The following is a 17128-nucleotide window of genomic DNA, read 5'->3' as shown; positions in this document are numbered from 1 at the left end:
GACTAATGCTGGAGTGACACAAAAATACTTTTTCTCATAGAATATTTTTCTTTGGGTGCAGTAAAAGTAGCAAATATTAGCCTAAAGGTAGAAGGACCTTTTGACTTTCTTTTCAGCATGTATCTCCCACATGTCGATGACAACTATCAGATAAAAAAATCCAAACTCATAGCAGCCAACAAACAAAATAATTCATTAATTGGCAAAGCAAAACAAATGCAATGCTTTGTAGTATCTGTGGTACAAAACTTTTGACTCAAAGTATCTCAATAAAGTGAGTACTGAAAGGTGTAAAATCTACAAAGCAATTTTAGCTGTGAAGCTCAAAAAAGCCTGTTATAAGTTCCTGAAGGTTTTTAAAGCACAAGAACAACTCCCTGTTCCAAAATAGATTCCTCCACCTTCACATTGCTATTCCTGTACCATGTTAACTCACTACAAATTCTATCTTTGGCTTGATGCCTCATATGCCTGTTAACTAACTACTTTTACATGTAATTGTTTATTTCCTTGAATATTTGTATACCACATAAAAAGGTGAAACTCAAACAAGACTAGTGAAAAAAAAAACAACCCATAAATGCTAAAAATTTGAGTATCTATAAACATTCATTAAGGTCCATGGTTACTGGAAAGCAAGGCACCTGCTAAAAGTGTTCATATCATCTCCCACAACTACCTACTCACTCTGGCATTTTTAAATACCAGATCAGTTACATCACTCTTAGTAGCAGATGTAACAGCCTCATATCTTATATCCAAGCATAGGCACAAAAGATTTTAACTCTCATTTATAATGAAAAATGATGGTCTTTTAGAAAGGCTTGAAAGCTGCAGAATTCCCCAATGACAAATTTGGGTGTTTGAAATGTTATCAGAATAAAAACTCATTTTATTTTTACATAAAAACAGAACTCTCCATAGATCTCAAGCATACAGGAATGAGGGAAATTAATTATTTTCTTATCACAAACCAAAAAAAGAAACTGAAAAAGAACCAAAAGGGATTTAAAAACTAAAATCCCTATAATTTAAATATATAAATAATGTAATTTTAAAATATATATATTTTATATGTAAAATGCTACATCTGCAGAAAAAAATGGATGCATGTGAGAAAAATATTTAAGGTCCTCCCAGTAAGAAAAAAAAAAATCCTATCTAGGCAGTCAAGAAGATGAAAGCAGTAATTTGTACATATATATTAATGGTTTTAATAGAACAAATTTAATTTAGAAATAATTGGTAAATTTGAAAATAGCAAAGTCCTCAAGAAAACACATTAAGTAATTTGTTGAAAAACATGAGGTGTTTTATCCAACTGCCAGACTTAGAGAGGTTGGATATAAGCTCTCAGAGTTGCGAATAGTATTTTCAAAAGTGCTGCTATCAGACACACTCAGGAAACAGCATGGAAGTTTGGATAGCAGGTCACTCCTCCTCTCCTCTACCTTTATTAAAGCTAAGGAGAGCATTGCAGAACACATGAAGTAGGAAATTGAAAATAGCAAAGATTGTCCTTTGTGCTCTTCATTGGTCACCCTCTTCACTGAAACTCTAGTACAAAAATATATTGCTACAGGACAAGACAGGACAACATGAGATGTAATTAATCAAAAGAACATAAAATTGTCCTGTGTCCCAATGATGTAGTATTAATGGTTACCATTGTTGTAAAACATTTGCCTTACATTTTGAAGGAAATTAATCAACATTGCGATAAATCATATTATGCAACGGGAACCAAGATTACTGAGCTCCTAGGTAACGTCACATTTGTATGATGTTAAGAACTGTGTGACATTACTCATGAGAAAATAGCTTTCCTAATGTCAATAAAGAATGTAATATAATCTCCCTCTGCCGTTTCAAAATTGAAAAATGATTAAGTGAATAGAAAAGTAACACAGGACTAATTCTCCATTTATCATGGCCAGGTCATAAAATGCTGGTCATAACCGTGATAGGTTCATTTCAGGGCTTAGCTCAGGAAAGGTTAGTTACTTGGGAAAAGGGCATTGCTGATACTGCTGTGAGACAGATTTTTTGACTGCATATTTTATGGAAAAGAGAATATTCTCTCAATGTTCATGGCATAGATTAAAAAAAAAAAGAAAGATAAAGATTTTCAATTTTTAAAAACTGGTTAAGATCATATGGCTTTTATAATTAACTATTGTCATTTGTGGTATTTGTGAAAATTCAGTTCCTAGATATCAAGAGGCAGACCAACATAAGCCTTTTCTGGGCAACAAATAAAGGTGATGAATGAAATCTATGAATGTTTGCTTGTAAAGTTCAGATATGCCAGTGAGAATTCAATGTGTTTAAAACAGCCACAAAAAGCTATCTCAAGTATGATTATGGAATCTCAGCAGAAGTGCAACGTGTCCATAAACAGTACAACCGTTTTTATCCCGCCCATATATAGCACATGTTTCTGACACGTTAATATGCAGATTGCAGGTGGGAGTTTCCAGGTTCAAAGCTAATTTTTCCACTGAGTGGCATGTTCCCAAAATTCATTTTCAACCCACCTAATTTTAGACACTTAGTGGAGGGGCTAAAGTTAGAAACCAAGTCATCCAAAACTCTCTCTATGGGCTATGGAAAGATAGTGATAAAGGGCTGGTAAGATTTTACTGCAGCTGAATTACATCTAGTAAATGCCTGTTCAGTATTCAGACTGAAGCTACATGCTTATTAGCAATCAAATGTTTGAATATTGTTCAGAACAAACAAATTCCATCTAATCATTGAATAAGTTGTATACCTTCTCCCCTTATTCAATCTCCTCCCTCAATGGCTACTTCTGTGAACAGCAACTTGCTGGCCTTCTTTCTCTGTTTATTATCTTTCTAAACACAAAATTTTTTCTCCTTTCTCCTCTTGTTTCCTTGGGTAGCAAGTAAGTAAAAACTACTCTAAGATAGTAGCACAACAGTATTGGGTTATTTTTATAACTACAGGTGAATGAGCAACTTGTCCACCTAATGGCTCAGATTACTTTAAAATTACCTATAGCTCCCAAATACTTTGATCAGTGTTTAATAATTTTCTCTTCTCACAGCCAAAACCTCTGCTGGAAGTCTGGGAAGGTATCATTATTTATCAATTTTACTCCAAAAAAGCAAAATCTCTGACAAAGAACGTGCTGACAGTCACAGTTAAACAATTTTACAGGATGAAACAGTAAGTATTGGAAAATTGTAATAGGAAAAGTAAGGGCATTTATTGCCTTTTGCATTTCAACTACTTAAATTATGAACATAGGAAACCATATAGTCAGTGTACATAATGTAACGATGCATTTTCCAAGCCAAATATAGTTAACTAAATCAAGGCAGAAACATGGGCTGCAACTGCAAAAATAGAACACAGGAAATGTGGGGGAAAAAAAATCCAACAAACTCAAGCCTACTTGAATTTTCAATGTCTTTATATATAATTATCTTCTGATTATTAAGTTTCAATACATTCTTATTAAAACATTTGTTTCAGAAAAATATAAAAACCTCAAAAGCACATACATCCTGAGATTTAAAAAAATTGCTCCTACAGTTTCAATTCTACTTGCCATCATAGCCACACAGAAGTCTATCTGTAGAGCCTTCCTCATTACCAATTTTGATATTCTAGGAAGTCCATACATAAGATACTCCAGGTATTTGCCTTGCCTATTAAAGTATTTGTCATACATGCAACACACTGCTTTCATTTCGGAAAAATAAAATCACCTCTCCTTCTTTATTACATCCTATAAAAATCTGAGAGGGACCTCCACAATCAGTCATGCAGCAGACCTTGTTTTTAAGCTGTGCAGGGGCCCACCGCATTTACCAGAACTAATTGTGGATGTATATAGATACTAAAAACACTATTATAAATACTGCAGAAAAGGTACTGTATTTTCTTACTTACATTGTGAGAAGCAAAACTTTTGGACGTGAAGTAATACATAAATGAATAAATTAATTTCCAAAAATATATTTAATACAATTATAAAATGGAATGATATTTCAGTTCTCTTATGAAACTTCTACTGTCCACTATTCCCTAGGATAGGTTATGCTTTGTAGAATTATCTAAGACAAAGATGAGAACCAAGTAAATGCATGCTTCTCTAATTTACAATGTTTTTAAGGAGTAAGTTAAGTTCAGTGAAGCCCATTAATTAATAACATGGAAATAGAGCAAGATTAAAGGACTTTTTCTCATCTGCTTTGTAAGACTTGTTTTAAACTCAGCAAAGTAAAATGTCTTTATTCATTTAAAACCAAACTGAAATCCTGCTACCATTATCTTCCTTCTAATTCTCATCATCTTCATTATTCTTATTTCAGTGACATATGCCATGCACAATAATAACAGTGTAAAAGACATTGCATGAAAACAGAAAGAAAAAAAGGAAACACCCACACACACAAAACAAAAAAAAAAACCACACACACAAAAAACCAAAAAAAAAAACCAAACAAAAACCATACAAAAAAAATCACCATAGAAACTTTGCACTCAAAGAAAATCCCACACAGCTAAACCCTCTTGAGAGGATACCTGGAATGTACAGAAACCAATGAGGAAGTAAATGCATGTTTTGACCTACAGGCTAAAAAGCAAACATATTCACCCTTATGATGTGTACATACTCTTTATCATACCATTGAAAGAAATTCACTGGCATCTAAGAATGCAAGAGATTTATGCATATAACCTGTCTCAAATCGTGAATCTTCTTTCAACACTAGGAAAAGTATGCTAATATTTCATACATACACCTAAGCTGGGACTTAATACTCTACTCAATACTGTGTATAACAGGAGAACACAGAGTATCTGCAGGAACAAAATTAAAGCTGTGTTTTTCCTGATTTAAAAGGAGGTGGAAAATTTCATTCAAAGAGCCTTTTCTGTCCCTGGCAATTATTTGCACTGGTAAAGTACTATACAGTTGCCTTCCCACCTAATAGGTCCTGAGAAAATGGCTCCATGTGTGATTGCACTGGAGCACTTCTGATTGAATGACTAAAGAGAACTTGACCTCCTCCCCACTCATATTTTCAAGCTGCAGAAAGAGGCATCTTCCAATTATAAACAGGGCAGATTGAGATGCAACAATTGAATGGTAAGGAACAATCAGCCATAGATCTCACTCAGAGTGCCACAAATATGACATTCAACCATCTCAAAGAATCTGTGTTCACGCTTACCAGATGCTAACACATCCATTTCATTTAGTTTTGCCTTCTGCACAGTGAAAAATATTGTAATTTTGTAGTAATTACTGTCAAACTCACAGCTCTAATTATATTCTGCCATTTTAAAGTGCTTGCATATGCATTTAATGCTTCCAAAGATGTCACCCTAAATACTGACATTTTCTGTTCATTCACAGAAGACATACAGCACTAATAGCCAATGTAACAGCACTTTCATGTAAAACAAATCACCAAGGAAAATAAGTTTCAAGCAAACATTTTTGCATTTTAAAACCTGAGGTACACTTACGTATTTACATTTGCATTGTTGCAAAGTACTCAGCTTCCTCCTTTGAATCTGCTTCATGCAGCAGGAAGAACTCTGACAGCACCAAAATGCACGTTGAAGGACTGATGAGTTTAAATTAAGCTTCAGGCTCTTCCCTTCTATATTTTGGTCACTGTAAAAGTGAGGCAAACACAAGGGCAAAAATAATTTGATCCTCTTACTGTCTAAACTTTCTTGTGCTTTGAATTGTCATAATAGAGTAGGTTCAACATTTGGTTGCTGGATTGTACAATCCATACTGCAATTTATATTCTCTTTAAAAACTTCATCTTGAACAACAGTTGGAGCAAAATACAGCCTTATCCTGTAACAAGTTGAAACTGGAATATACAAAACATTCCCTACTGATAAAACCATATGTCTTCAACTGACATGTTGTATTTATAAAAGCTCAATCACATGATTGACTGTATTTTAAAAAAGCAACATATTTAAACATATTTAAAGTCTTACCATCTAACTTATCTCCTGGAAGCTTCACAAAACTCACATTTTGTAAGGTACTCTGAAGGAGGGCAAAGTACTATATTTTGGCAGTGATGAGGAATATATGCTTCAGAAACTACGGGTGAACTATGGATTTTTAAGCAATTCTATCAGTCTTCAACTGATTTGTGAGGAGCCTTGCTACCACTTAATACCACTCGGGAAAAACCTTTTCCCTCTTGCAAACCACCACATCTTCAGGAAGGAGCTGACTGCATTGGCAAACTAGTTCTATGACAGTGTTATAACTGCCATATTCCTAATTCCTACATTCAGTCCAGTGTCTCCATTTTAGTTTTACCTTTTGAGAAAGTACAATATTGAACACCCTGAAGCTTAATTTTTTCCACTTTTCCAGATATTGGGTTGAAGGCTTAAATAACGGGATAGAGCTTCAAGTTAATTAAGAGCTGTCATTTGTTGTTGCTAATTTGTAGTAATTGGCTTTGGTTATGTACTGATTAGATAAATGAGAGCACATGTTTAACTAACAGATGATACATTACAGGACTGTTTCCTTTAATTTATCGTCAATCATATGGAGCGTTTTTTATAACAGGTTTATTTTAGCATTATGCCATTCCAAAATTCTTCTCTCAAGTCTTTTTTCTCCCCTTGTGGCTCCATATGCTGATCGAAAAAATGTTAAAAGGTACCATGGTAACGCTTGCTATGCTATATGACATATTGAAGTAAGTTTTCAGACTCCTCAGGCATAACTAAGACATTAAAAAATGCACAATAATGTCAGAAAAATACTCCAGAGATACTGTGCTAGTATCCAGAGATACTATTTTCAGATTTCATAGACTTGTTAATTATACACGTATTTTACATTAAGAAATTATAATACAAAGAGTGGGAAAAGTGTCCCTGTTGAAAAGAAATTTGGTATTTCACAGATGCAATATATTTTGTAGTTTAAAATACAATTCAAGTGCTCTCAAAGTATGAACTGGCAATTTTGAAGTCTAAGCTTCACTACATAGCATCCAACTACTGACATCAATGATCAATGTCATCAAAAAAAAAATGACAGACATACAGATTAATTTTGAGGGACAACAGGTAGAAAATTCAAAAGCACCTACTGGTTTTGTCTTTATGGAAGTCCACCTCTGTTATCAAAGACCTGGATGACCAGCTACACTGTTTAGACTCCTCTTGTACCCTAGAAATCAAACTAACCCTTATCTTCACTGGGGACTCCCTTGCAGCAGCACAGACTAGTAGCTGATATCAAGCAGCAGAAAACAGCATGATCAAGCCAGAGCACTAATCCCAGAGGCAGCCTTTCATCTCACAAGAAAAAAGCACACATCTAAATCCATACCATGCTTGCACACTTCTGCCAGCTGGAGCCCATGGAGAAAGAACTCCATCTTCTGCGCTCAGGCAGGATAATGAGTCTGACTTCACACTTATTATTTAATTTTCTTTCAATTGCAAACCCACCCCACACATAATAGTAATATATAATAGTAATAACACAGCATTTTTCCAATGGGGCTAATTTCAGATTTGTTTTGCATAATGCATATACAAAAAATGGTAGACCTCACAACACAAGGCCTCTGAACTTCTTCTTAAATGAAATGAAATGTTTCCTATCTGTCACGACGCAAACTCCAAGCATAACACTATTTACTCAAAGCAGAGTAATTTTTGTAAGCACACTGTGTAACACTGAGCCAAAAAAATGACTTCCTCTCAAGCAACAATTAGTTTACTCAGTGTCCTGAAACACACCTCCCCTTATTCCCATTTTTATTTCTTGCATCTTCCCAAAACAGATTTTTAAGTCCAAAACCAAAGTACATTCTCAAAGCTGTATACATTTTATGGCTTCTTTAAAAAGTACTGTTCCAGATTTATAGCCTTACCCTACTGCAGTTGAAAACCAAGAGCAGTTACAAAACCTAACCCAGTTCTTTCTGCATACAGCTGCACAATTTGATAGTAAAGTTATACTCTACTGGAAAGCTATATCTACCAAAGACTTAGCAATGATCTTAATATATCTTTATATTACAAGATATATCTTAATATATAAAGATATATTAAGATATATAAATATACCTTAATTTATAAGGTAATTTATTTACCTTATGTGAGGTAAATAAATAGAGTAGTTTATGAAGAGCCTGAAAGGGGAAGCTCTGACCAGATTTTTATGAGTATGGCAACTGTTGCAAATCACAGTTCAGTAAAAATGTGTCTGCCATTTCCACACCCACTGTCATTTCCACAAAAGACAAATAAATGACATATTTTGGCCAGTCCTGGTCTGTACCATACAGGAATGGAGAACCCAGGATGCATTCTGGCAGGCACATCCCACGGGCATAGATGTACACACACAGTTTCACAGTGCAGATTCAGTTGAAAATGTGAATCAAGTTTACACATCCCCACCCTCTGCCTGTCAAATGCTTGCACTGCAGTGGTTATGTTACTGAGTATCTCATTCCAGAAGGCATGTAAAGAGACAAATTAACAGTGGTTTTTTGTGTCTTCACAAAGAATCAAGCTATTGTTTCCCACAGCCATTAATGTTTCATCTAAAATAAAATCAACATGGCCAACAGCAGATAAAGGGGTTTTGTTTGTTTGTTTTAATAGAGAATTCACAAAATGTGAACTACCAGCAGTATTCTGAGAATCAGTGGATCATATATCCTCTGTCCTGAGCCTGAAGAGAGAGTCATGAGGATTCTAGCTCTGTGCTGTACAGATGGTAGAATGAGTGGGACCAGTGGGTCAAAACTGGCATTGCTGTGCCAGAAATGCAGGTGATTCCAGCATCACAAAAGAGAGGCTGAGTTGGAAAATAGGTTGGGGGAGAAGGGAAACTGAAATCCCTCTAGCTCCCTCTGCAAGCTGGTAGAAAGTTCTTGCAGGGTTTGAATTTACAGTAAAACACAAAAAAGGAGGTATTATAGACATGACAGCTCTAAGACAGAGCTGAAAAAGGTTAGTGTCAGGGAAAAGCAAGGACCAGCAGCTCCCTATGGGAAGCAGTGCTGGGAGTCCAGGGTGGTGACACAAGACAGCAGGTTTAGGGTCCTGGGCCAGTCGCATGCCTGTGACACAGAGGGAACTGCAGCTCAGGCCAGACCAAGCTTAAAGCAGTTCCTGCAGGCTAGGCTTCTCACATTTTCCCCACGGTGTTCCCAGGGAGCCTCTTCCCATCCCCGTCACCAGTGGGAAGGAGTCACCAGCAGCTGCACTAACTCAGCAACCACAGCCAAGTCCACCCAAAGGGAGGCATATTCCCATGACTCACAGACCACGATACAAACACCAGAAAACACAACTCTACACAGGAGTGGTTTCCAAATCTGCACTCAGTCCATACTTTGAACCTCTGATTACAAGATTATGCCCAAAACAAAAGTTTTAAAAAAATAATTTCAAAAAAACCTGGTAGACCTGAGGCCTAATATTTTGAGCCTGCATGCCTCTCTTACAGTGATGACAGGTTCCTCAGAGGAACACAAAGGTGCAGGAGCTGCACTACCAGATTAACCCAGCAGAAGCTTGCAGTTTGGTGTGTCCCAGCATGAGGGAAAGCACACAATATGCATCTAATTTTCAACAGTGAAAGGAGATGTAAAAATGATTGAAAAATATTATTAAATAAAACATGTGCTGACATTCTACTGTTCTCTTACATCTTAATCCAACATCTGCTGAGATGGCTAAAGACTTTTCACTGATTTCAAGCAAGTTCATATGAATAGTTAAGAGGTGGGAAGCAAAAATCCCATTTTTAGCACATCTGCAAGATGGCAAAACAGGATATCCATGACAACACCACTAATATTCCACTAAAAACACGAAAAGGCATTAAGTTTTAATACCTGTAAAGCAAGATGAATCAGTTTGCCTATTTCTCTTCTGTGAATTGGCTGATTTTTTTGCTTTTTTTTTTTAAAGGTAAGCCTGCAAATGCATGCATGTAATGACTAATATTCAAGTACAGCCAAGGAAGACTTCAGTAAAAGATATTTTTAGGAAAACTAATAGTTTAGGGCAGAGGCAATCCGTTCATTACATAAAGGGATACACCTGTAAAAACAGGAAAACATTTCAAACTAAGCATATTCCCAATATATGCCATGTTTAGAGGTGAAGTTATCTGAAAAAGGCTCATTTCATACCAAATTTGTAAGATGGCCCCATGAACACATGTCCTGAATGAAATGCAGAAGTGAATTTGACAAATGCTTTTAGTCTGAGAAGAAGGAAAGACAGATTCGGACAAAATGTATTTCCAGGTAGGATCTTCCACCCAACTATGTTATAACTGGTAAATTATTTTCTGTATAGCTACTGCATGATAATGTATAATGGAAGAGTTTAACTGATGGGTGTTTTTCTTTACATGAATAATTAAAAAGCTGATGGAAGGTAGAAGGAAGACGTGTTGAGAACTAAGAAACCAAAAATACTTAATATTTACTTAATATCAATATACTTAATTGTGAATTGTAAAAGAGGTTTACCTGCCAGGACAAAATCAACATTTCGTGGACTCCCTGCAATAGATGACATTTTAGTATCTAAAATAAAATAAAGGAAGAGAGGAGTGAGGGGAACACTCAAAGTGGACACATATAAGGAGGGAAAAAAAATATAGAATTAGTTTGCAAAATGCAGGATCCAAAATCATGGGAAAGAATTCAAACAGCTACTCAGTGCAAACAGCTACTCAGTGCAAATATTTTGAAATAGGTTGAAAATGATCACTGGAGAACAACAAATTAGACGAGTTTCCTTAAAGTAAAGCAACACGCTGAGTGAAATTCTGGTATAATATATTCCCATAGGAACAGAAATAATAAGATAACCACAAATGACTTGCAAAATCACTTCAGGAACAGTGTATTTCATAGAGCTCATGTATATCCCACAGAAAAGCGGTGAGTACTGCTGTGAACTTAAGGAAGCTGCTCATAATACATATAAATCATTTAGCTCCATTCATTGTATCAGTGATAGGACAACACACTACATTTTCAAGAAGGATACTTAAAACCCAGAGACAAAGGAAAGATTCAGGCTGGGGAAAATACAAAAAAATATTATTGTATGTCAGCAGAACTAATTGTTCCCAAAGTTTCTGAAAACTAAGTTCTGTTTAACTCTAATTAAATAAAGGCTTGATTCAAAATGTCAGGAGAAACTGACACCAATTAAATGTGTTGCATCTGAGTCCAGTTCTACCAGTGGTCCAAAAAGACCACAGCCCTAGGCCTGACTCGTCACTGAAGCTTTGGTCCCCCACACAATGGAGAAGCAAAGAGAAAATCTGTCACGTGTTTAGGTGGCTCCACAAAATGTGGAAACCCTGTTGTTTGACAGGAAGAAGTGTTACATTTTTTTAGGGTAGGAAAGTGGGAACTCTGGTCCTTTATGCTGTCCCTTATGTTTATGCACCTAGATCCTCCCGCCTTCCAAACCTTTGTAAATGTTCCCACACTGTGACACAGGTAACAAGCACAAGAACTGTTATTCTTTGAGATTAAAATGTAGATGTTCCCTGTGCATTATCTTCAAAAAATTCTGTTATCATCCAGTCTTCTTCAAATGGGAGCACACCTATTAATACTGCCTTAACTAAAAGCAGCAAGTACCAGCTTTGAAAGATAAGCTTGTCATTTACCATAATATCAGTGAGCCCTCCAGTGGCTATTTTAAACCTTAAATTGTAACAATAACCATAAGGAAAAATATTTGTAGGTCCATGGTTTACTCAGATTACATTTGATTTCATTTGTATTCTGTCATCTTTTACCACTTTAAGTAAACAACACTTATGGCAACCTTTATAATACTTGCAAGCAGATGTATTCTCAGCTCACAAACACTTTCTTTCATTTCTGTGTACGTACAAAATTTATAAATTATATATTTTAAAAATTTGAGTAACTTCACAGAAGTCAATGAGCAATTTTTTATGTAAGGAAGGTAGGGAAATATCAATGCATTGGGCTCAAAATCAAAATCTTAGCCTATAATCCCGTAGGATACATACCCTATCTCTTGGAACTACAAGCATCTGGGACAATGAATAAACATTCATAGGCTTTTTCAATGTAAAACCCAGCATGTGGCAGATTTAACAAAAATAAAAAAATACCTCTTCTCATACAGGAACCCGTTCTTCAGCCATGCAATATGTTTTGTGCCACTCCTTGCAACTAGATACTGTGGAGAGAAGACATTTGGCCCAAAGATGACCTGAAAATTCATGAAGCAAAAATCCATATGGGCAAAGAAATCCCTCAACAGAATCTAGACTAAACTAGGAATGTGTCATCACAATACTCTTCCAACTCTTACATTCTTCCGTTACAGAAGGTAGCCACTAGAGAAAGCTGCAAATATAAGTTTGGCTGAAAGTATCTTTTCTCAGGTCTAGCACTGACATATTCAAGTTTAAATAAAAACTTACTTAAAGTATTTAAACACTATATGAAAAATATCTAGTAACTGAAGAACTCTCCACTACAGATTATTTGCCCTTGATCCAATCTAAGACACTGCTGCACTGCATGCAACCTTCACGAAAAATCTGAGCAGGACTGTGCCTCATTTGACAGAATCTTCTTCTGCTTGATTCTCCAGTTATTATACAGTATCATACCGAATGTGTTTTATGAGCATTGGTTGCTATGGAAATCATCTGCTAAATTCTGCATTATTGATTTTGTTTAACAGGGGAATTGAATCATAGAACCATTAAGGCTGGAAAAGACCTTCAAGATCATTGAGTCTGACCTTTGACAGAAGTTGATGTTGTCAACTAAACCACAGAACTAAGCGCCATGTCCAGTTGTTTCTCAAACAGCTCCAGGGTTGGTTACTTCACCACCTCCCTGAATTATGATTTTTAAAGATTTTAGCTGAGGGTTAGAACCAATTCATATTGAAGTTAGATACACCAATGATAAGTTAATGATTATTAGATGCTTAAGCTAAATCTAATTGTTATATTATGAGCTTATTTGTAGAAGGAAGCAGAGCAAGTGAACCATTATAGGAACATAGTGAAACCAGTAGAACAAAGCCCAGCACCTGGACTCTCTGTTAATCCATGACAAAGCAAAGGGCCTTGGATCATGCCAGAGAGTCACAGAGACCTGACAGAGACCTTCCTGACTTCATCCCTGGGACCACTGGTCGAATCCAAGACCACTGACTCAATTCAAGAGAAGAACTGCGCAGGTGTGAAGAACTAATAACCTCATTTTAATAAAAAACGGGGATGGGAGGTGCTGGGGTTATGCATATGTATTATTTTGGGAAATAGTTAGAAGGCAAAAATCCTTCTGTGGCATGGTCACGTATTTTGGGAATGACCCCCCCTCCCCACCCATGCTGCCCACTGGCATAACAAACATACCACTTTCTAATTTAACTAGTTAGAGAGCCTTTGTCTGTGATTTTCAGTGTTAACGATTCATCCCTGGGCAGAGCATTGCAATGGCTCAATAGCCCTTTTCATGAAGTAATTCTTACTGATGTCCAAGCTGAACCTCACTCGGCACACTTGGAGCCTATGTCCTCTTGTCCAGTCACTGGTTTCCTAGGAGAAGGGGCTGACCCTGAACGAGCTACACCCTCCTGTCAGGCAGTTCTAGAGAAGGATAAGGCCTTCTTGAACCTCCAGGCTAAACACCCCCAGCTCCCTCAGCTGCTCCTCACAAGGTTGTGCTTCAGACTCTTCATCAGCTCCATTGCCATTCCCTGAACATGCTCCAGCACTGTGGTGGTGTTCACAGGCATCCCAGGATGAGGGAAGAGACGAGAATCTTGACTCCATGATTCAGAAGGCTGATTTATTATTTTATGATATATATTATATTAAAACTATACTAAAAGAATACAAGAAAGGATTTCATCAGAAGGCTTGCAAGCAAAGGAAAAAGAATGGAATGATAATAAAATCTTGTGACTGACCAGACAGTCCGAGACAGCTGGACTGTGACTGGCCATTAATTAGAAAAAACCACATGAGACCAATCACAGATGCACCAGTTGCATTCCACAGCAGCCGATAATTATTGTTTATATTTTGTTCCTGAGGCTTCTCAGCTTCTCAGAAGAAAAATCCTGGCAAAGGGATTTTTCAGAAAATATCATGGCTACGCAGCATCCCAACATCCTTACTGCAGTGAGGGGCGCAGAACTCAACACAATTACGGTGTGGCCTCACCAGTGCTGAGTACAGGGGGACAATCACTGCCCTGGTCCTGCTGGCTGCACTACTGCTGATCCAGGCCAGGAGGCCATTGACCTTTTTGGCTACCTGGGCACAGCTGGCTCATGTTCAGCCACTGTCAACCAGCACTCCCCAGGTCCTTTTCCACTGAGCTGCTTTCCAGCCACTGACTTCAGCCAGTAGCACAGCCCAGAGTTGTAACATGAGGATCCATCACTTCACCTCGTTGAACCTCATGGAATTGGCCTCTGCCTATCAATCCAGCCTACCCAGATCCCTCTGCAGAGCCTTCCTACCCTCTAGAAGATCAACTCACCTGCCCACTTTGGTTGTCATCTACAAACTTACCAAAGGTGCATTCAATCCCCTCATCCAGATCATTGATAAAGATGTTAAATAGGAGATGCACCAATACTGAGACCTGGGGAACCCCACTAAGTGACAGGCCACCAGCTGGGTGTTACTCCATGCACCACCACTCTCTGGGTTCAGTCTTTGCTTTAACTCAGCAAACAGAGCCCTTGCCCAGGCCATGAGCTGCCAGATTCTCCCGGAGAATGCTCTGGGAGACAGTATCAAAGTCTTTGCTGAATCCCAGGTAGACAACATCCACAGCCTTTCCCTCATGAACTGGGCAGGTCACCCGGTCATAAAAGGAGATGAGTTTGGTCAAGCAGGACTTTCCTTTCCTAAACCCACACTGGGTGGGCCCAATCCCCTAACTCTCCTTTGTGTGCTGTGTGATGGCACTCAAGATAATCCATTTCATTACCTTCCCCGGCCTGTATTCCCTGGATCCTCCTTCCAACCCGTCCTGTAGATGGGCATCACACCGACCAGCCTCCAGGTGTCTGGGGCCTCCCAGGACAGAGGATAAATGATGGTGAGTGGCTTGGCGAGCTCTTCCTCCCTTCCCTCAGTACTTGGAGAATCCCACCCAGTCCCGTACACTTGTGAGTGTCCAAGAGGCACAGCAGGTCATGAACTGCTTCCTCCTGGGCTGCACAGGGTCTGTTCTGCTCCTATCCCTGCCTGCCAGCTCAGGGGGCTGGCTGCCCTGAGGATAACTGGGCTTTTTGTTAATAGCTGGGACAAAGATGGCATCAAGCAACAAAGCCTTTTCCTTATCCTTGGTGACAATTTTTCCCCCACATCAAATAAATGATGAAGATTTTCCTTGAGTCTCTTTTAGATATTTAATGTATTTATAAGAACAGGTTTTATTATTTTTCATAGCACTGGCCAGAATGAATTTTAGCTGAGCTTTTGCCTTTCTAATTTTCTTTCCACGCGACCTTACAACATTGTTGTACTCTCTCTGAGTTGCCTACCCCATCTTCCAAAGGATATCAAATCTCTTTTATTCCATGAGTTCCAGTGAAAGCTCCTTCTTCAGTCAGGCTGGTCTTCTCTGCAAGCCTGCCTTTTAGCAAATACGGATGGCCTGCTCCCGCACCTTTACGACTTCCTTCTTAAAGCATGTCCAGCCTTCCTGAACCCCTTTAAGGGCCGTTTCCTGAGGGACTCTCTGTACAAGTGTCCTGAACAGGCCAAAGTCTGCCCTCTGGAAGTCCAAGGTAGAGGTTCTGTTGATTCCTTCCTTACTTTACCAAGAACAGAGAAACTCATTCCATGGTCACTGTGCCCAAGATGGTCCCTGACCACCACATGTCCCACAGCCCTTCTCTGATTGTGAACAGCAGGTCTGGCAGGGCATGCCCTGGTAGGCTCCCTTATGGGCTGTGTCTGGAATTTCCCTTCCACACTCTGCAGGAACCTCCTAGACTGTCTCCTCTCCACTGCTGAGCTTCCAGCAGACATTTGGCAAGTTAAAGTCTCCCACAAGAACAAGGGCCAGTGATCATGAAACATCCACTGGTAGAATATTTCACTTCATCCTGGCTGGGTGGTCAGTGACAGACTCCCAGCAGGATCTCTGCCTTGTTGGCCATCCCTGTGACTGTCACCCACAGGCACCCAGCCTTACCCCACTGTCCCTGAGCTCTGTACAGCCAAAACCCTCCCCAGGGTACAGAGCCACCCCACAGCCCCTCCTTCCTCACCTGTCCCTTCTGAGGAGCCTGTAGCCATCCACTGCAGCACTCCAGTGATCCCTCCACATTCCCATGGTGCTAACCACATCAAAGCTTCCTGCTGCCCATGGTTTCCATTGTTTGTTACCCATGCTGGGTGCTTTGGTGCAGGTGCACTTCAGCTGGGCTGTCCATGCCACCCTCAACACAGGCGTGTCACCCCAGGCTCATCAGTGTCACTTTTAAGATCTAAGTTGTAGTCTTTTGAGGTTCTGATCACTATTTCCACAAGAAGATCCATAAAAGCAGAATGAGAGAATTAAATCTCAGTAAAATGGCTCAGATCAACATTAGCCTCCAAACTCTGCAATGATCTGAATGGATCACATACATTCTGTATTTCTATACTCATCCTGCAAGCTGGGCACTTCTATGACTTGGGAATAATTTATTCAATAATCTATTCAAGAACAACTTCAAAATGCAATTCTTGAACCAGCACAGGAACTGCAAGGAGCATGCATCAAAATTGGCTCTATTTTTCAAGGGAGTTTATCCTCTCTCAGAGGACAACCCTCAGCAATTCAACTGGATTATTTTTAACATTTACATTGTTTTATTCACAGTCAGAGAAGGATAAGGCCTTCCCTGAACCTCCAGGCTAAACACCCCCAGCTCCCTCAGCTGCTCCTCACAGGACTTGTGCTTCAGATCCTTCATCAGCTCCACTGCCCTTCCCTGAACATGCTACAGCACCCCAACATCCTTCTTGCAGTGAGGGGCCCAGAACTCAACACACAACTCAAGGTGTGGCCTCACCAGTGCTGAGGCC

The sequence above is a fragment of the Haemorhous mexicanus genome, chromosome Z (assembly GCF_027477595.1).
Source record: "Haemorhous mexicanus isolate bHaeMex1 chromosome Z, bHaeMex1.pri, whole genome shotgun sequence".
Classification (NCBI taxonomy): Eukaryota; Metazoa; Chordata; class Aves; order Passeriformes; family Fringillidae; genus Haemorhous; species Haemorhous mexicanus.
This window is presented reverse-complemented; position numbering follows the sequence as displayed.